The 23,665-nt window shown below is 33.7% G+C and overlaps 1 pseudogene; it reads right to left on the reverse strand.

The window, feature by feature from the left end:
• Positions 1–156: 156 nt before the first annotated feature.
• On the reverse strand, positions 157–21,557 carry LOC108462626 (ABC transporter B family member 19-like; annotated as a pseudogene).
• Between the last annotated feature and the right edge of the window lie 2,108 nt (positions 21,558–23,665).

A 23,665-nucleotide genomic window follows, 5' to 3' on the forward strand; every position in this document is an offset into this window, starting at 1 on the left:
TGTTAAAGATTCGGATTAGAAGATGACTGCATTAACCGAGATAAACTTTGGGCTCAAAGTTACCTACATATTACATGCATTCTACTAACGTATGCATCAAGAAATAGATTTCTTGAGTTATAAACTAGTGAGACTATATATTTGGGTGAACTAAATTTATATCTCATTCTGGATATGGAACAATCTTGAATAAACTCCATCACTTGTTGATATCAGTGTTGAGTGTGAACCAGTCTCCACAATCTCACCTTTATCCATTACAACAATCACATCTGAGTTCACAATTGTGGATAACCTATGTGCAACTATGATCTGTGTGGGATTAGAAATGAACTCACCACAATTACCCTTTCTTCGATCTATCGATTTCATAGCATTTACTATGGTTCTTTCAGACTCTGCATTGAGTGCACTTGTTGCTTCATCGAGAAGCAAGATTGCAGGCCTCTTTAGTAGGGTTCTACTAATGGCTACCATTTGCTTTTGACCACCTGAAAGTTGACACCCTTTGTCCCTAACTAGTGTGTTGTATCCACCAGGAAAGTTTCTTATGAGCTCATGTATGTTTGCTTCTATTGATACCGCCACGATTTTAGCCTCGGAAGCTTGTCCGGTCTGTAACATCCCGATTTTGGGCTTAGTCGGAACAATGGTTTTAGGACTACAAATCCGAAGAGGAAAATTTTATTTTTATTATATTTTTATGGTCTAGAATTTCACGAGATGATTTCGTGAAAATTTCGTTCAAAAATTTTGACGTTTGGGCACTCAATTTAGTCAAAAGGACTAAATCGTAAAAAGTTCAAAAGTTGAGTTCTACATGCTAAAGGTGTCCAATTGTTATGAAATTTTAAATTGGAGGTTCTTATATGGAAATTAGACCATTGGTTAAGTTGGTGGACAAAAATGGACATGGTTAGACATGTTTTCAAAGTTTTTCATTAAAGGCATTTTGGTCATTTAGTTATTAAAATGAATTAGAGACAAAATTAAAAGCCAAATTTTGTCCATCTTCAACCTCTTGGCTGAAACTTGCATGGAGAAACCATGGTTATGTTTTTTTAAGCTTCCAAGTTCGATTTTAAGTCCGTACTAGCCCCGTTTTTAATGATTTTTACGTTTTTACAATCTCCGTAACAAGATATATCTATTTCTACCATTAATTTGAGCTAGGGTTCATGTTTAAAAATTTACCCATGTGTGACATGCATGCATTTTGATGTCTAATGGAAGAAAATGAGTGTTGGGTGTTAAATAAACGACTTTTACTAAGCAATTTTCGACGAAAACGTCCGGAAGAACCGTTTTGTAAAAGTTGTAAAAATGGTATAAAAGGGTGTTATGATGAGAATTGTAGTTTGCTATAGCTATGAAAATGGTTCGACTAGGGTTATAGAATGAAAAAATTGAATAAAAATAATTTTATGAGCCTAGGGGAAAAAGTGTAATTTTGACAAAGTTTAAGGATAAAAATGTAATTTTGCAAAAATATGATTTTGAGTCAATTTGAATAATGTGAGTCCTAAATAGGCTATATTTGAAATGATAGATCAAGGAAATTGAGATTCGGGCTTAAATCGAGAAAATACAAGTTTTGGATTAAAATGGTAATTTTGTCGTTTCTGTATTCGAGGTAAGTTCGCGTGATTTAATAAGCATATTATTCATGTTATTATTGTTATACATGAAATATATCTTGCTATGATTATATTGAATTTGATGTTAATTGACATTTGATGGAAATTAACATTTTAAATGAAATGAATAAGTTTGTATGAAAACTAGGTGATATGTTGTTTTTGGTTGTATGGACTAATGCCCAAATAAACATGTAAATGTGTTGAATTGAATGTACATTGCATGATCATCTGTGCATATTGATATACTTGATGAAAAGAGAAAATCCCAATTGAATAAAAAAGGATATCCGATGGATAAATCATTATTTACATGACATGAGATCCTGCATGTGGTGCAAAAAAGGATTTACCTTGGAAGGGTAATCTGTTGATCTTAATATAGAAAGGATCTAGCCCGGACGGGTGTTCCTTAAGTGATCGAGCCTCCTGAAGAATATGGGTGCATTAAGGATTTAGCGTGGAAGGGTAATCCGATTAAGGACTGAATTTAGCCTGGAATGGTAATTCAGATCCGAACTTATGAGAGTGTATGTCATTGTAAGGGATTTAGCCTGGACTGGTAATCCCGACAACAATCTGTGAGTTATGATACGGGGGATTTAGCCTGGACTGGTAATTCTGCTGTAATGAGTGAGGTTCGCGGGAGTGCGTACTTGAAATGATCGCTTGCATGACTTGATGATAAATGTGATATCCATCGAGATTCTGAGGAATTCAACGGGAATTAATATGAGAAATGGAATGGAAATACTTGAAATGATAAACTCATCTATGTTTAGATGATACTAGTATGATGTATATGATTGTTATGTTTAGATGAGTGGTTGTGCTAAGAGATAGCACAGGTACGTCCTCGAGACCCATGTGCATGTGTTTGCCATGTGAAATAAAATGGACTTGTGATAAGAGTACAAATGAATGAGTGATATTTATGAGAATAATTTCTATGACAAATTTGTGATGGTTGTCATCATGTTGCACTAAGACAGATTAGTACAATACCGACGGTTTGATTTTGAAAATCCACAAAAAATAGTGGAAATTGAGTTAGGCTAAGTAAAATTTGAAATTAAATCTTATTGAGTCTAGTTTCAAGTAAAGGAAACGGTGTAAGCAAAGGAATCTCATATAAGGAGATAATTGAATTTTTGTGAAATAAGGTCAGAGTGATCTCGGACTCCCCTGTCTTCATTTTGGAAAATCATTAAAAATTGTAAAAAAATGATTATGGATTATAATATGTATGCTTAAATCCTTAATGAGTTTATTTTCAAGGGAAATAGACGGAAGCATTATCTGAGTCCCGTACTATGAGATAATTAATTTATAGTGAAGAGAGGTTGGAACTGCCAGACAGCAAAATAGGGGTAACTTTAAAGAATAAACTATACTTATTGGCTAGACCAAAAATTCTGAAAATTTTATGGTAAGAAGATATGTGAGTTTAGTTTCAGGGAAAATTAATAGTTCTCAATTCGGAGTCCTGTAGCTCCAGATACGAATAATTTAGTGACTGTGACTCAGGAAAATAGCTTGACTGGACTTTGAATAAATAGAAAGAATTTTAAAAATAACATGTTTATCACATTGCTGATTATTTTTCATGCGAGCTTACTAAGTGTAAAGGTTACTCCCTCTTTTCCATTTCCTTAGCATTTTCAGGTCAGCTCGGGGTTGGAGATCGTCGGAGGCAGCATCACACTATCGAGACATCTTCGTTGGAATATTAATATAATTATGCTAGCGATTCCAAGTGAGTGGCATGTATAAGGACTTAGTTTTATGATAGATGTTGTTATGAGTAACCAAATGTATTGGCTTATAATGATTCATTGTTTATAGCCATGAGATGTGACTTATAATGATTATGGCTTGTAAGCCTATTTATCCATGTTAAGCCCTAATGTTTGTGATGTGGATATGCTTGTTGAAAATGCATGTTGGTGTATAACATGTGTGTATGATGAATGCTTCATGACCAATCAAACCGGTCATTGCTATGAGAAAATGCATGATATAGAAAAAAGAAAAAAAATATGATAATGTTGATTGAACTTGAATGCTCAAGGTCTAATGACACAAGTGATAAGTGAATAATTTTAGATTATTAGTAAATGTGGTGCAATAGTTAGGTTAATGGTTATGGATGTTTGCATCTAGACTTAATATTGCACGAGTACGAGAAATACGTGAATAATGACATGTTAATGTTAAGAATATATCTTAATGAATGAGGTTAAATCATTAAAATGATGCCATGATATGTGTCCTTAATATATGTAATGAATTGTGGAAATTAAGGGTAACACAAAGGCTTGGAAAATAGCCTAAGTGTTTGTCACACGAACAGAGACACGACCATGTGTCTCAGCCGTGTGGAGGACACGGCCTAGCACACGGGCGTGTGGCTTGGCCGTGTGGTTCATTTTGTGTGATGATGTCATAGTCAGAGAGTTACACGGCTTGAGGACATGGGCGTGTTGAAGACACACGGGCCTGTCCCTGTGTCCACACGGGCGTGTGGTTCCGTTTTATGGAAAAAATTTCATAAATTTTCCCAAACCTTCCAAAGTTCCCGGTTTAGTCCCTAATCACTTTCATAGCACGTTTAAGGTCTCGTAGGCCCAAATAAGGGACTTTAAGATAAAAATTGAAAAGTTTTAAATTTGAACAAAATTTTATATCCCGGTTTGCATGATTGTTTGTGTTTAAGTTCGGTAATGCCTCGTATCCTATCCCGGAGTCAAACACGGGTAGGGGGCGTTACATTTAGTGGTATCAGAGTTATAGTTTAGTTGGTTCTCAGACTAACCTAGCATGAATGAAAATCTATCTATACATGCCACCGATCCGTGATAGTGTGATGTCTGCTGGCGTGAATGAGAACCATCTTGTAACACCCCCTTACCCGAGACCGTCGCCGGAGTCGAGCACGAGGCATTACTAAACTTATTTGAGCACTTAAACAAATTCGAACAAGCTGTCCAATTGCGTCAGTTGCTTAAAAATTCATATCTCGAGTTCTAAAACTCAAAATCAAATTCCATAAATTTTTCCTTAAACTAGACTCATATATCTATCTACTAATTTTTTTCTAGAATTTTTGGTTAGGCCAATTAGTACAGTTTATTAGTTAAAGTCTCCCCCGTTTTAGGGTTCGACTGCTTTGACCTCTGTGTATTACGAATTAGATATCTCCCTGTACAGAGTTTCAATAACTATGCCGTTTGTTTCTAATAAAACTAGACTCAATAAGGAATCTGTACATATAAAGTATAACTTCTAATTATCTTTGTAAAATTTATGGTGAATTTCCAAATTCAGAACAGGAGATCCAGAAATCGCTCTGGCCCTGTTTCAGAAAAATTTAAACTTCTCATAAAATATAACTCATATACCTGTTTTGTTCCATCCATATGAAAATAGACTAATAATTCTTCAATTCCATATTTTATTCATCATCTAATTGTATCTCTACTATTTTTAATGATTTTTCAAACTCACATTTGAATCTATTTTATGGTAAATTTTGCCTATTTCATGGTTTCCATGGATTAGCTAGCAATTTAGCATACATAACACCAAATATGATCATGATTAGCCATTCCAATGGCTAATCATTACCAAGCATTTCCATACCACTCAATATCCATATCATAAGACCATATATACAAAATGATTATAATGCTATACATGCCATACTCAAAATATACAAGCCATTATGCCAAGATGGTATACGGATAGTGTGAGTGGGCCTCCGACTGTTCCCGATTTCCGAGCTGGCTTGTTAAAACTATAAGGAATGAAAAGGAGGGAGTAAGCATAAATGCTTAGTAAGTCTATATGAAATTAATAAGCAATTACCAACATGCTTTTAAGATAAAACACCACAATTGTACAATTATACATACTCAGCTTAAACTGTTTTATCGAGATATATTTACTAAATAATTTATTTCTGGAGCTACGAAACTCCAAATTAAGTTCCGTTAATTTTCCTTGAAACTAGATTCATATACCTTTCTCCCATAAAATTTCCAGAATTTTTGGTTTATCCATTTAGTACAGTTTATTCATTAATGTTTCCCTTGTTTTGCTGTCTAACAGTTCTGATCTCTCTTCACTAAAAATTATTTATATCATAATTCGGGACTTGGATAATGTTCCCGTCTATCCCTCTTGAAAATAGACTCGATAAGGATTTTAAATATATAAATTAAAACTCATAATTATTTTTTTACAATTTCTAATGATTTTCTAAAGTCAGAACAGGGGATCTTGAAGTCATTCAAACTCTGTCTCACAACAATTTAAATATCTTATAACATAAAATCCAATTGCATGCACCATTTCCTCTATATGAAGCTAGACTCATCAGGCTTTAATCTCATATTTTATTCAGCCCTTAACTCAATTTCCACAATTTATGGTGAATTTCAAAAGAGACACTACTGCAGTAACCCAAAACTGCCAAGGCCATATTTATCCATTCACCACTATTATTCACTAAATACATACAATATCATTTCATCCATCATGGTAAGAACACATAATTATGCTTCATAAGCATAGATCCATAATCTCAATGTCATCAAGTATCAAGAACTTATTCCAAATCGTGTCATTTTCATAGTATTCACCAATTCTTAATCTTTTCGGGCCATTTTACATTTTCGTTCATAATCAAATTAGGGAACGATTATGGAATTGAGTACCTCATTATCACAATGCCATAGTAAAACTATGGTCTTGCACATAGTCACATATCACATACCGAGGCCATAGCCCAGCCATGGTCTTACACGGATCACATATCACATCGATGCCATATCCCGGATATGGTCTTATCTGAGAGCACATATCACACCGATGCCATATCCGGATATGGTCTTATACTGAAGCACATATCACATTTCTCCGAAGCCGTAGCCCAGCTATGGTCTTATACGAAAATCACATTTCACATGCTGCCATGGTCCAACCATGGTCTTTTCCGTCAATTCGTCTTAGCCACTGAATGAAAGTACTCAAGTCCGTTGTTCCATTTCATTTGTACTTTTATTCAAATATCATTTTACAATTATCACAGTTTAATGACATTTTATATGCAATAATATACTATATCATTCATGAAATTTTCATTTCAAAACATTAAATTACACATTGCATTATTAAAAATCATATGAGCTTACCTCGATATAAAATATTAGCAATCGAGCCTATTCCTCGTAAACTTTATTTTTCCCTCGATCACGACTTGAATCTCGTTTCTCTTGATCTATAATATAAATTATTTCTACTCATTAGCATTTATTTGATTTCTATTTCACTTCACAATTTATGCTGTTCAAATTTCAAAGTTGCACTTTTACCCTAAAATTTACAGTTTTTACAATTTAGTCCCTGCTCAATTCATCCATCAATTGAACTAATTTTTTTCTCAATTAACACTTTTATTTTATCATTATAAACTAATTCACAACCTTTGATATTCTGAATTTCAACATCAACATCTAATTCATAACTTTTTCACAATTAGGTCCTAAATACCATTTTCTATCAAAATGACTTAATAAAACAACCTTAATATGAAATTAGAACTTAAATTTCATAATAATTCATCATATACTGCCCGTACTCAGCCAGGGTAACTTCCAATTTCACCCACCAAATCAAAAACTAATGAATTAGATGATTGGACCTAATTGCAAAAGTCTTAAAAATACAAAAAATATAAGAAAAGGGCAAGAAATAGACTCACATGCAGTGAAATTGTGCAAAACCAGCTTAAAAGCTCTCTCCCATGGCTGTCTGGCCGAAATTATGAGAAGAATGGCCTAGAAATCTCTTTCAATTTCAATTTATTTGTTTAATTTTGTAAAATTTACCATTTTACCCTTAGCTCACCTGATTCCAGATTTTTTTTTCTTGCTTATGCCGGCTCATCCTTTCCCTTTTGGCTAATTTTCCTTTTAAGTCCTCCCTCATTTAACACTTGAGCTATTTAATCATTTTATCAAGTTTTGTACCTTTTTCAATTTAGTCATTTTTAATTAATTGACTATCCAAACGTTAAAATTTTCTAACGAAACTTTAATACTAACTTATTTACACTCCATAAATATTTTTAAAAATATTTATGGCTCGAATTATGCATTCGAGGTCTTGATACCTCGTTTTAGGCCCAATTTACTTATTAAATTCTTTTCTCTCTCTCTTTTTTTTTAACACAAAATTCACTAATTCAAAATTCTTCTAAATTCACACTTGACTCATAATTATTAATTTATTAAATTTTCAAACATACTTGTCGGATTTAGTGATCTCAAATCACTGTTCCGATATCACTGAAATTTGGGCCGTTACACATCTTGTTTGGACAAAGGTACTCTCCGAGCTACACGACCATGTTAAATGTGATGCTAAGGTATTCGAGTAAAGTATAGTCGTGATAAGCCTGGATTCAGAAAATTGTGAATAAAAGTTCATGATATATGTGATAACATGTGAGATGAAAGTTCATGTTACGATGAGTACCTATGCTTGTTTGGTGTTCATATGATATTGTGCACTTGACTTGTTTGATTAAGTGAATGTGATAAAAAGAAATTCATAAACGTATGAATAAAGGTTTCCAATATCATGTTACAGATAAAAATGTCATTGTCCCGATTGGACATTGAATGTTGATGGATTGCAATGATATCCATGAGTGAGATAAAGGGATATATTGTAATGAGTTTGTCTATGTTTAATTGATAGCCCTATGATCCCCTAACCCTATACTGTCGCCAGAACAGGGTTACGAGACATTACCAGTTATTACAGTACAATACAAACATTAATTAAATATAAATGTTCACACTCATCATAATTAAGATATCGACCCTTTAATGGGCCCTCGCGGTCCAATATGAACAGTAAAATCAATTCGGGGCTAATTTAGAATCACTATGAATTTTTATTAAAATTTCAAAGTTTCTTCGCCCGTATGGCCTAGGAGACACGCCCATGTCTCCGTGACACGCCCGTGTCCTCTACCCGTGGAGCTCTCTGACTTGTAGCTTATGAATTAATTGATTTCACACGGCCAAGACACACGCCCGTGTGCTCAGCCCGTGTGGCAATCTGTTTTGTAGCATTTTAGGTGCAGGGGGCACACGGGCAATAAAACATACAACCAATGTACCTTCAGTGATACTACAATTTATAACAATTAAACATTATCATACTAACCTAATTAATTTTCTTAGGTTTAATCACCAAAACTTACATGTTTCATACATAATTCAACATCTTTATATCTTTCATTATCATTTACAAACATTAACTTAATGACCTATGTACATGCCATTATCAACATTTAACATGTGTTACCTTATTGAGTTCGAGATCATCCTAGCATGCTGATTCAACATTCTAGCTTTAACTTAACCTGCGCACGGAAACAAACCGTACGCTAAATATGAACTCAGTGGTATTTCTATAATCCGAACATTTAAAACATAACATACACTTATTGTCCTATAATAATCATAAATATTCATTTATTCATTTCATAGGTAATTTCTTTACAACTCATTCAACCTTCATCATCTAATAACTTAATTAGCTTTTCCATTTAATTCATAACAATAATATTCTCCATTCATATATCTTACTTATGTTTCTGTTCACTATTCAATATCAGTAAACATATTTCAGTATCGATTAATTTATTAGTTTCTTCCAGTAACATTTAGTCATTCGATAACAATTAGTTATCCAGTAACGATTATTCGTTCAGTAGTAATCCTTTACTCAGTAGCAATCAATTATTCGATGACAGTCAGTATTTTTCAATAACAATCATTTAATCATTATTATTCAGTATCAGTCAATCATTTATTCAGTAACAGTCTAATATTCGTAGCAGTCAATTTTTCAGTACCTTTATTTGCCCCTATTAATATGACTCGGACCTAGACGGATACACGGATCCAACCCACACACCGAGGATAGTATACAGTGTTTCATCGGTCGGAGCTAGAATACACCGTAGTGGTAATAGTAACAGTAATAGAAGCGGTACACAGAGTACCTCATCGGAACAAATTCGGAACAGTAATAGTAACAGTCAGGTACGGAGTACCTCATCGGAACGAATCCGAAACAGTCATAGTAGTCGACACGTATAGTGTCTCATCGACACAAAGTCAGAATATCCCTGAACACTTCCAATCCTATGGCATGCCAACTATATTCGACTAGCTCGATACAGTTAATAAAGTATTCAGTAAACTTTCAAATTTCAATTTCATTCGTAATTTAATTTCAATTCAATTTAATACATTTTTCCATATCAATCCACATGCAACTCAATTGCAATACAAATATACATTTTGATTCATTTCAATAATCATAAAACACAATAATGCTTACCTTAATTACTTATCATAACATTCAATCAAAATCTAATAATTAACAATTAAGTTTCACTTTTCAATGCATCACCCTACACATTAAATAATAAATTGAACAATTAATTATTAAGTTCAAATTATAGAAACAAAAATCGTGATTTCCGAGCTAACCTTTGTTGACCTCGTCTTTTCCTCGCTTAGCTGAGATTTTCTGGCATAGCGATAGCTACGGAAATTAATTAAATATTATCAATACACTACCATTCGTTTTTCTTTTGGAATATTTCAATTTTTATTCATCTTTTGCCTAAATTTCAATTTAGTCTCTAAACCGAAACTAACTTTTATTCTTCACATTTAACTCAATATTTTCAATTCAATTTTCACTTTAAACTAATTTTAGCCCTTTAATTTCACCATAGAACCATAATTTTGAAATTCTTTCAATTTAGTCTCTACCATTCAAAACTTATAAATTACTTTACAATTCAATCCTTTAATCAATTCTAACTTTAATTTCTATTAATTTAGCCCTAAATTCATCTTTTTGTTCAACATGAACAATGTCTAATAATTAATTATCTTTCAAAATATCAACTTAACTTCATTAAAACCTTGTTCCAAGGCTTCTAAAACATCAAAATTAAGTAAAAAAGGGCTAAATTAATTTACCTATTAAACTTCCAAGCTTCAAACCTTTAATTTTCCCTTTTCTTCTTTCTTTTCTCTTTTTCTTTCTTTCCTTCCCTGTTCGTTTGGCTTTCTGTTTCTATTTCTATTCTTTTCTTTCTTTATTTCATTAAACCATTATATATATATATATATATATATAATATAATAACTTAATAAATATCTATTATAAAAATCTATTTAATAACAAATATTCTTTTAACATTTGTATCCATTTATATTATTACACTTGTTTTTTTCTAATCTATTTATTAGAAAAATATCTTTTACTTAATAGTAATATATAATTTAATAATATACCTATATAATAAGTAAATATACATGTATTTTACAAATATATGTATATTAATATCACACATGTCACTATATGCACCATACATTTGTCTTACTTGTATTTATTTATCATATAATATCAATAAATACATTAATATTTACTTAAATAATAAGCAAATACATACATATATTACAAATGTATGTATAATATTTAGTACACATGTATTTTATTTTATCACACACTTGACATTCACTTTGGCTTATTTACTTATTTAGTCATTTCAATTTTCTCTATTCTATAATTAAATATTCACACTATATTCAATTTAATCCTTTTATCCAATTATCCTTAATTTAAGCTAATTCACTTAATTAAACTCTAATTAACTACTCAATTAACTTCGTAAATATTTTTAATAAATATTTTCGAATCTATTTTTCAGAAACAGAGACCCGATAACTGTAAAATTCGGGTCGTTACAGTATATGACTGATTTGCTCGAGTGAACGTATGTATTTGAGTAACTCACCAACCTTATTAATAGAACGAATTCATGTATGCTTGTTTGAGTAAGTATGATTGGCAAACTCGCATAGCTTTAATAAATGTGCTAAATTGATTGAATCAAGTTATATGACTATAATGATGAAATAGTGTCATATGTATATACGTATGAGGGACAAGTTAGGGATCTTACGACCCCACCCCCTTACCAGAGTGGTGTTTATAAAGGATTTTACGAGATCTGTGGGATAAGCTCCTAAGTGTGAAACCAAAGAGTTCAGCTGTGGAACGATTATAAATATGGTCATAGTTTGTAAATGAATTGATAAGTAAAGATAGAACTAGAAAGATATCAGGTTGATTTAAAGATTATTCGGTTTACGAAATATCATAATGAAAGGAGAAATTAACGTTGGTAAACCGACTGGTTCAGACACGATGTTGAAAGAATGTGGTAATTAGAATTCTTTTGAACTTATTTTCTTCAGTGAAAGAAATAATACGAGATTAGTGATGACAGAAATAATCAGAGGAATAATATTTGAAATGTATGACATTTGAGTGTAACAGCTTACAGTGAGTGGTTTATGACTGTCTCTCTTGAGGTACCCTAAGGATATATTTGTTCTCGAAAATGTTATTATGACTTTCTATCTTTTGATAAATTGTTATTGTACGAGGATGTTTTCTAATCTTGATGTTTGCCGAAGGCATTGATAACCTGATTGGTTTATAATCGGTGTTGTTCCATTTCTCTCGAGTATTCTGATACATTTCATCTATTGAGACTTTATGAGAAAACACACATGACGCTATGATTCTGTTTCTTCTAATAGTTGATTTGCCCGATATGTGTATGGAAGGTAAATTCTTCTTGTTGCATCTATCTTTGGTGGTTAGAATGATATTTTCTTCTGGATTTCTTTATGTTGGATTTCTATATTCTGGATTTCTCCGTTATGGATTTCCTTATCTTGAACTATTGGTCATATTTATCTCGTAACTTGTCGAACATGGCTTATAGTTAAAGTATGACCTTTAGATTGCGATATATATATCAAGTGTGATTATGCTTCTGATTTGATCATGGTAATCTAGTGATCTTAATATTTGGATGTCTCTAAATTTTCGTAAAAAGATTTAACATTGGCAAAGACTTAGGTGGTAAAATCTTAATTTTGTGAAATTAATGGCTTAATTCATGATTGGCAAAGTTTAGACAGATGATAACATTGTTAACCGGAGCCTTTGAACTGGTCTAGTCTGTGTTGAGCAAAGACTTCCTGATTTTCAGTGATTTATTGTTGTTTGAATGGTGATGTGTTTTAAGACAACAAGGCAAGTGATAGCTTAAAGTATCTGATGTCATAGAAAGACCTGAGTTTGCTATAGTGTAAATGACTTGGGTATTAAAAAATGATGAGATGGTTATTGTATGATCCTTGTGTAAGAATATTTGAAATGTTAATAGGGTTAAAGCCGAGCATCAGGTTCTACTAGAGTTATCTTTGCTAGTATTGATATTAAGATGGAAAATGAGAAAGGATTATCCTCAAAGTCTTATCAGGATCATCCCTGTCTTTGAAATAGAAAAATGTCATGCAGGTTATTGTTAAATGTTTGACGAGATATGTAAATCATGCTGGTATGTACTGAATTTTAGCTCATCAGGTTTAAGAAATTTTGTGTCTTTACGACTATCGGACATCTTGAGATTCTAGTCTCTACTAATTGGATTGAGATCCGGGTTTCATATCATGATTTCTTGGGAAAACTAGAAGAGGCTTTGAAACTTAAAGGTAACCGAGAGTTGAATTGGTAAATAATCGACCTGTATAGAATTATAGAAAGTAGAAAGCCGAGATGAACTGGTTAGTTTCACTGTTCAAATTCGAAATATATTCAAGTATGAATGTATATGTAACATGATGATATGGATCGGACTTTTGAATACATGAACTTTCTGATAGAGATTAAGTTGCAGTAAAAGTGTTGTAAAGCGAAAACCGCTCATGATTCTTGTTTGTAGAATTTAAAGAGATATGTAGTAAAAGTTCAGCCTTGAGTGAAAGTTCCTTGACATCAATTATAGGATTGAATAATCAAGTGAAAACCAAAACCACTTTTCTTGTAAGATTTTCGGGGACAAAAATGCCTAAAGGGGGAGAAATATAACATCCCGATTTTGGGCCTAGTTGGAACAATGGTTTCGGGACCATAAATCCGATGAGGAAAATTTTATTTTTATTATATTTTTATGGTATACAATTTCACGGGATGATTTCGTGAAAATTTCGTTCGAAAATTTTGACGTTTGGCACTCAACTTAGTCAAAAGGACTAAATTTTAAAAAAGTACAAAAGTTGAGTTCTACATGCTAAAGGTGTCCAATTGTTATGAAATTTTAAATTGGAGGTCCTTATATGGTAATTAGACCATTGGTTAAGTTGGTGGACAAAAATGGATATGGTTAGGCATGTTTTCAAAGTTTTTCATTAAAGGCATTTTGGTCATTTAGTTATTAAAATGAATTAAAAACAAAATTAAACGCCAAATTTTGTCCATCTTCAACCTCTTGGCCGAAACTTGCATGGAGAAACCATGACCAGGGTTTTTTAAGCTTCCAAGCTCGATTGTAAGTCTATTCTAGTCCCGTTTTTAATGATTTTTACGTTTTTACAATCCCCGTAACAAGATCTATCTATTTCTACCATTAATTTGAGCTAGGGTTCATGTTTAAAAATTTACCCATGTGTGACATGCATGTATTTTGATGTCTAATGGAAGAAAATGAGTGTTGGGTGTTAAATAAACGACTTTTACTAAGCGATTTTCGACGAAAACATCCGGAAGGACCGTTTTATAAAAGTTGTAAAAATGGTATAAAAGGGTGTTATGATAAGAATTGTAGTTTGATATAGTTATGAAAATGGTTTGGCTAGGCTTATAGAATGGGAAAATTGAGTAAAAATAATTTTACGAGCCTAGGGGAAAAAGTGTAATTTCGACAAAGTTTAGGGGTAAAAATGTAATTTTTTCAAAATATGATTTTGAGTCAATTTGAATAATGTGAGTCCTAAATAGACTATATTTGAAATGATAGATCAAGGGAATCGAGATTCGGGCTTAAATTGGGAAAATACAAATTTTGGACTAAAATGGTAATTTTGTCGTTTCCGTATTCGAGGTAAGTTCCCGTGATTTAATAAGCATATTATTCATGTTATTATTGTTATACATGAAATATATCTTGCTATGATTATATTGAATTTGATGTTAATGTACATTTGATGAAAATTGACATTTTAAATGAATTGAATAAGTTTGTATGAAAACTAGGTGATATGTTATTTTTGGTTGTATGGACTAATGCCCAAATAAACATGAAAATGTGTTGAATTGAATGTACATTTTATGATCATCTGTGCATATTGATATACTTGATGAAAAGAGAAAATCCCGATTGAATAAAAAGGGATATCCGATGGATAAATCATTGTTTACATGACATGAGATCCTGCATGTGCTGCAGAAAAGAATTTAGCCCGGACGGGTAATCTATTGATCTCAATATAGAAAGGATCTAGCCCGAACAGGTGTTCCTTAAGTGATTGAGCCTCCCGAAGAATATGGGTGCATTAAGGATTTAGCGCGGACGGGTAATCCGATTAATGACTGAATTTAGCCTGGACTGGTAATTCAGATCCAAACTTATGAGAGTATATGTCATTGTAAGGGATTTAACCTGAACTGGTAATCTCGATAACAATCTGAGTTATGATACAGGGGATTTAGCCTGGACTGGTAATCCTGCAGTAATGAGTGAGGTTCGCGGGAGTGCGTACTTAAAATGATCGCTTGCATGACTTGATGATAAATGTGATATCCATCGAGATCCTGAGGAATTCAACGGGAATTAATGTGAGAAATGGAATGGAAATACTTGAAATGATAAACTCATCTATGTTTAGATGATACTAGTATGATGTATATGATTGTCATGTTTAGATGAGTGGTTGTACTAAGAGATAGCATAGGTACATACTCGAGACCCATGAGCATGTGTTTGCCATGTGAAATGAAATGGACTTGTGATAAGAGTGCAAATAAATGAGTGATATTTATGAGAATAATTTCTATGACAAATTTGTGATGGATATCATCATGTTGCACTAAGACAAATTAGTACAATACCAGTGGTCTGATTTTGAAAATCCACCAAAAATAGTGAAAATTTAGTTAGAGGCTGAATAAAATATGAAATTAACGCTTATTGAGTCTAGTTTCAGATAAAGGAAACGATGTAAGCAAAGGAATCTCATATGAGGAGATATTTGAATTTTTGTGAAACAGGATCAGAGTGATCTAGGACTCCCCTATCTTAATTTTAGAAAATCATTAAAAAATTTTAAAAAATTATTATGGGTTATAATTTATATAATTAAAATAATGAATGAGTCTATTTTGAAGAGAAATAGACGGAAGCATTAGTTGAGTCACGTATTATGAGATAATTAATTTATAGTGAAGAGAGGTCGGTCGGAACTACCAGACAACAAAATAGGGGTAACTTTAAAGAATAAACTGTACTTATTGGCTTGACCAAAAATTCTTAAAGTTTTATAGTAAGAAGATATGTGAGCCTAGTTCAGGGAAAATTAACATTTCTCAATTTGGAGTCCCCTAGCTTCGGATACGAATAATTTCGTGAGTATGACTCAGGAAAACTGCTTGACTGGACTTTGAATAAATAGAAAGAAATTTAAAAATAGTATGTTATCACATTGCTTATTATTTTTCATGCGAGCTTACTAAGCGTAAAGCTTAATCCCTCATTTCCATTTCCTTAGCATTTTTAGGTCGGCTCGGGGTTGGAGATCATAGGAGGCGGTATCAGACTATCGAGACATCTGCGTTGGAATATTAATATATTTATGCTAGCGGTTCCAAGTGAGTGGCATGTATAGGGACTTAGTTTTATGATAGACTTTGTTATGAGTAGCCAAATGTATTAGCTTATAATGATTCGTTGTTTATAGCCATGAGATGTGGCTTATAATGATTATGGCTTGTAAGCCTATTTATCCATGTTAAGCCCTAATATTTGTGATGTGGATATACTTGTTGAAAATGCATGTTGGTGTATAACATGTGTGTATGACGAATGCTTCATGACCAATCGAACCGGTCATTGCTATGAGAAAATGCATGATATAGAAGAAAGAAAAAAAATATGATGATGTTGATTGAACTTGAATGCTCAAGGTCTAATGACATAAGTGATAAGTGAATAATTCTAGATTATTAGTAAAGGTGGTGCAATAGTAAGGTTAACGGTCATGGATGTTTGCATCTAGACTTAATATTGCATGAGCATGCAAAATACCTGAATAATGACATGTTAATGTTAAGAATATATCTTAATGAAGGAGGTTAAATGATTAAAATGATGCCATGATATGTGTCCTTAATATATGTATAACACAAAGGCTTGGAAAATAGCCTAAGTTTTAGTCTCACAAGCAGAGACACGGCCATGTGTCTCAGCCGTGTGGAGGGCACAGCCTAGCACACGGGCGTGTGGCTTGGCCATGTGGTTCGTTTTGTGTGATGATGTTATTGTCAGAGAGTTACACGGCCTGAGGACATGGGCATGTTGAAGACACACGGGCGTGTCCCTGTGTCCACACGAGCGGGTGGCTCCGCTACATGGAAAAAAATTCATAAATTTTCCCGAACCTTCTAAAGTTCCTGGTTTAGTCCCTAATCACTTTCATAGCACGCTTAAGGTCTCGTAGGCCCAAATAAGGGACTTTAAGATAAAAATTGAAAAGTTTTAAATTTGAATAAAATTTTATGGCCCAGTTTGCATGATTGTTTGTGTTTAAGTCAAGTAATGCCTCGTATCTTGTCCCGGCATCAGACACGGGTAAGGGGCGTTACACGGTCTTGTAGCAGATATTATCTCTTAGTGTGGAGCTGAAAAAAGGTGGCTCTTGTCGCACCAATCCAATTTGTTTCCTTAATGTTTTTAGATTGTATTCCTTTATATTCATTTTATCAATGAGGACCCTTCCTTGGTTTGGATCATAGAACCTTAACAAAATGGCTACACAGATGACTTGCCAGCTCCACTTGGTTCAACAAGTACTACTTTAGTCCCTGGTTCAATTTGTAAACTGAAATTGTTAAGAACAGTTACCTCTGGCCTTAACAAATAGTAAAATTCAATGTTTTGGAATTCAAATTTCCCTTTGATCATCTTCAGCTGTTTATCTTGTGGTGCACCTAGTTCAATTTCAGTTTTTCAGTTGAGGGTTTCTAATGCAGTAGTTAGGATATTGATTGCGGAAATGACGGTGGGGATCAACATCCATAGTTCGATGATTGAAGGTACAGTGAGGGAGAAAATCCAGTAAGATCTTATGTCGTCTTCGAATCGTGCTTGGTGTTTACTAACCAAAATCGCTGTGTACCATAAAGAAACAACATGAGCAACGTTCTATAAACAAAGGGAAAAGCTTTGAATGATTCCATATTTGATACTTTCTTTCCTGCTTCTTTTCATTGGTTCTTCTACGGACATCCTGGCTTTCTCCAGTATGTGTTCTTCATGGAAAAATGAGGCAATGGTTCGTATATTGGTGGTGGACTCGGAAGCAAGGGCAACAACTTTACGTTGGGTAACAGTAGAGTCACCTACAAACCCTTTAGCAGATTTGACTTGAATGAGTCCACCAATGAAGTGGCAAGGCATCACTGCCCAAGCTATCAGTGCCATTCTCCAATTAACAATCATGCTAACAACCATTGCAATCAATATCGAGGAAATGCATTGGACAATAACCGACATATGATAAAAAATTATGGTTTTGACCACGGAAGTATCATTGATGACCCTTGAAGTAAGTGAACCAACATTGTTCTTAGGTTTCTTGAACTATGCTAATTCGTTTCATAGTATGCCTGCCCGATTTTAATGCAACAGATGTTAGTATGTGGGATGATTATGAAGTTTTTTTTTTCAATATTGTTGACGACATAATTCGTACCTGAATATAAAGCTCTTTTGAGATTTCCTATGGCCTTTTCACTAACCACTCCATTGTAGTAATGCTGCAAGGCATGCATGAATAAAACAAGCAATCCTATTAGAGAAAAGGTAATCGAATACCTTCTAAATAGCTGTTTTGCATCTTTATTGTAATATGCTAATCCAACTATTGTGATGAAGAATACGAAAACAGGCTTTGAAATACTAGCAAAAGCTGCTGCTATAGAACTTGTTGCAATCTTTGCAAGCTCTCTTTTACCTAAGCCAAACCAGATTCTGAAGAATATATTTGTGTTTATTCTCCTTTTCTTTTCCTTAGAAGATGATTCACTATGATTTTCCTTGCGATATCGTGTTTCCTATTCCTTGATGTCTAGTGGTGAAAACTGCTTATTAGTAGTAAGAAATTCTTCAGTGAATTCAGTAGCCCTGTGTCATGTTCCACACATTCCAAGCAACTTGAGAAAATACAAAAGACTTACTGGATTCTATTTCTAATGATTTGGACATTGAACCTACCTTGACTCACAAATTTTCTCGATGTTTTAAATGCTGAACAAATTCTTATAGAACTTGTTAGTGTCTAACAAGCTGCGATGTGTTCCGGTTTTGGTTACTTGTCCGTTCTCACAATTGTAATGATATCAGCATTGATAATGGTTGACATCCTATGTCCAATCAGGATAACAGTCCTCCCTTGCATAGCCTTTTCCAATGCATCTTGAACTAGTTTCTCCAACTAAAAAATGAGTGCATTTGTTGCCTCATCAAGTAAAAGAATTGAAGGGTTATTTATAATAGCTCTTGCTATTGCAATTCGCTGTTTCTGTCCCCTAGATAACTGGACTAATCTTTGACCTACCTGTATGGATTTTACATCACAACATAGGGCCTGAAACACTGTAAAGTAGTGAAAATGGAGGCTAGATGGATAACCTCGGTTGAAAATTGATTCAGAAGTTGAGTGACAAACGTATGTGCATTCGCCATTATTGCCGCATCCCAGACTTGTTGATCGCTTGCATCCATGTTTTCTACTTTGATATTATCTTTGATGGTACCAACAAAAAGTGATGGTTCTTGGGATACTGCTCCAATATTCTTCCGAAGAAACTTCAAATCGAGATCTTTGATGTTATAATTGTCGATGAGGATCTCCTCTATAATGTGTAAGCACATTTTATTAGATCGAAACCGTGCTTGCATGAAAAATTTAGGCATTTGCATAAAGAACATTGCACTACCTTTGTAGGGATCATAGAACCTTTCAACTAAGGAGATAACAATACTCTTTTTACAACCACTCCAGCCTACTAATACAACCATCTTTCCTGTCGGAATCGACAGTGAAAATCCTTCAAGGGTCGATTTTCCTGGCCTAGAAGGGTAAGTAAAGTATACATCTTGTATTTCGATATTCCCATCGATCTTCTAACTTTCTTCTTCCCCTTTGAACTATAGTTTATAGTCGATTTTTTTTGGATCACCATGAAAACCTCATACCCAATAGCCTTTTCTTGATTGAATATTTTTAGGTCTGGTGCAGCAAAAGTAAGTGATCTACAAGTTTCATGAAGTTGGTATTACACATATATATACATATATTAAGAAATAGCTTTGTTTGAGGTCTTTTCTTACACGAAATCGAAAAGAATGCTCATCATTGCGGTGATTACATCACCTCCTTTGGCTTTCTTAGAAGTGACAGCAATGACACTATCCTTATGATCAAAGCCCAAGAACAAAAGGTCACAAATTGTAACATACCAATTCCAACTCCTTTTATCAATACTTCACCATTACTTAATGAAAATTTCTTCTCCAAGATCTCAGAGAATGATATGATCGCGGAATTTCTTCTGAAAAATGCAAATACTGTTTTTATTTGAGTGATAGTTTATGGCACATAAACATTGCATGTTAGTAATAGAGCAAGTAATCATCTTAGTGGTTAAGCTCAAATGCATGGAACGAGAATGTTTTACCTGTTCCACTATCGATGTAGCTTTCGATATGTAAACTGTCTTAGTAGATGAAATCGTAATCATTTTCTTAGTGTAGGTAGCCCCAGTCACGAGAATCGTAAGGGCCACCACTAAGGTAAGAAATGACACTTCCCAATAGCATATGACATCAATAAAAATTCCAGAAAATAATGTTGCAAAGCTTGAAAGAAAATGACCCAACTGAGAGTCAAAAGTTAAGTTAGCAATACATACATAATTTATCTAATCTACCTTCTCTCCTATTGCAACTTGTATGATACTCATGTGATAACTTATTGCACTAATGATTTTCCCACTTGTTATTTCCGTATCAAACGCTCCGATCTCCTGGTCGAGCATTACTTTGAGAAAAGCTAACCGTAATCGGGCCATTTGTCTTTCACTTGCATACATCCAGCATCCAATCTCTGCAAAAAAAAAAAGAAGAAGAAAAAAGCTCAAAAATCAAGGATAAAGCAATAGAAAGGAGTTATAGGGAGTCTAAGTACCATACAAAGGGAATAACATGTATATATGTATGTATACATGTGACTAAGATGAGGGAAGATACCTAGTACACCAGCAGAGAATGTAGCAAAAGCCATGTACCATACAAAGGGATCAACCTACAAAAAAAAAAAAGAAAAGAAAAGAAAAACAAGCAAGAAAAAGAAAATTCATGCAAATAAAGTGTGTTCTTTTTTTTTTTCATAACTTTAAGCTGGTTTTATGAAGTTTGTAGATGTATATACATACTATCTTAAGTTCTTTAACCATAGCATCAATGTTAGCAATGTTATCCCCAAAGGCATTAAGAGCTTTTCCAAGCAACAGATACCCCACAGGTTGAGCTATGCCATGGATTATGGAGCCAAAGGTCTCTAATGCCATTAGAGTCCAATCAAGTGTATCTTCATAGCTGAAAAGCATATAAAATGTAAGAGCCTCTACATTTACTTCCCTTGTCTCCTCTTGTACATGCATGAGTTCATGGGCTTTAGGAGCCATTGGCACGTATGTATGATAAGTGTTGAATCTTATAAGATATTCTTTGAATTCTATCTCGTTGATTAGATTTATAATACTAACAGTTGTTAAGGACATAATATATTATTATATTATATTAAAGAAAGAATATACGGTGGATATGCTTTTAAATATAAAAGTGTGAGTTGGTGTTAGAATTAAGTGACCAATTCTTATTTAAATAAAATACGATAGAAAATAAAATAAAAGTAAAATCCATATAGAACTAGACTTTTTATTTTATTTTAGAATAAGGTTTTTAAACCTTATTAAACTCCATCTATATTATATTGATTAGGATAAGGTGTTTCAATCCTACTAGAATATGGCTTTACAAGCCTATAAATAGACATAGTCTATTCCTCTTGTATTGAATTCAATTTTTCGACATAGTGAATTTTCTTCTCCTCTGCCCGTGGTTTTTTCCCGAAAGAATTTCTACGTAAAATTTGTGTTCTTTATTTTTTTTATTTTTCATAAATTGGTATCAGAGCTTCCGAGTTGTTCATCTCAATACAGTAATGGCATCTTTGAAGTATGAAATTCCGCTGTTGGATCGCAACACCAGATTTGCATTGTGGCAGATTAAGATGCAAGCGTTCTTTGCGAGATGGATCTGGAGGATGCCTGCTAGGATAGATAAGATGCCTTCGACATTAACAGATGAAGAGAAGAAGCGTAAGGATCGAAAGGCGTTAATACAATTACATCTGCATTTGTCCAACGAAATTTTGCAGGATGTGATGAAAGAGAAGACTATCGCTGCATTATGGAAGAGGCTAGAACAAATATGTATGTCGAAAACTTTAACAAGCAAGTCGCATATGAAGCAGCGTCTTTATGCTCATCGTTTGAAGGAAGGTGCGTCTGTACACGAACACTTAACAGTGTTTAAAGAAATTCTCTCAAACTTGGAGGCCATGGAGGTTCAGTATGATAAGGAAGATCTAGGGTTGATTCTACTTTGTTCGTTGCCCCCGTCTTATTCAACCTTTAGAGACACGATTTTATATAGCCGCAAGTCTCTCATAGTTGATGAGGTTTATGATTCTTTAACCTCATATGATAAGATGAAGCATCTTGTGGTTAAACCCGACTCTCAGGGAGAGGGTCTCATTATTCGTGGGAGACAAGATCGGAATGCTAATGATGATCGTGGTAGGACACAGGAACGGAATCCTCGTGGTAAATCTAAGGTTAGATCGAAGTCTTCAAACAAAGGTAAAACTTGTAACTTCTGCAAGAAGAAAGGGTACATTAAATCTGAGTGCTATAAGCTACAAAATAAGATTAAAAGGGAGGTTGTGAATCAAAAGGGAAAACAACCAGAAAATTCCGGTGAAGCTGATGTTATAGAAGACTACAGCGATGGTGAACTTCTAGTATGATTCTAAAGTAAGCGATGAGTGGATACTTGATTCAGGCTGCACCTTCCACATGAGTCCCAATCGGGATTGGTTTACAACTTACGAAACAATGTTTGAAGGTGTTGTTTTGATGGGAAATAATGCTTCGTGTAAAATCGCAGGTGTTGGAACAATTAAAGTTAAGATGTTTGATGGAGTTGTCAGAACACTTAGTGACATACGACATGTTCCAGAATTGAAAAGAAATTTAATTTTGTTGAGTACTCTTGATTCAAAAGGGTATAGATACATAGCTGAAAGTGGGGTTTTAAAGATTTCTAAAGGGTCCCTTGTTGTGATAAAATGGCAGAGAAATATTGCCAAGTTATATGTTTTGTAGGGTTCTACTGTTACTGGTGATGCAGTTGTCGCTTACTCTTCATTGTCAGATGATGATATTACTAAACTTTGGCATATGCACCTAGGGCATATGAGTGAGAATGGCATGGCAGAATTGAACAAAAGAGGACTTCTTGATAGGCAAGGAATTTGCAAACTGAATTTCTGTGAGCACTGTGTTTTTGGAAAGCAAAAGAGAGTTCGATTCACTAGAGGAATCCATAACACGAAGGGAATATTTGAGTATATTCATTCTGATCTGTGGGGGCCATCCAGAGTGCCTTCGAGAGGTAAAGCTGATTATATGCTAACCTTTATTGATGATTTTTCCAGAAAAGTTTGGGC

Source organism: Gossypium arboreum, chromosome 13 (assembly GCF_025698485.1).
Source record: "Gossypium arboreum isolate Shixiya-1 chromosome 13, ASM2569848v2, whole genome shotgun sequence".
Lineage (NCBI taxonomy): Eukaryota > Viridiplantae > Streptophyta > Magnoliopsida > Malvales > Malvaceae > Gossypium > Gossypium arboreum.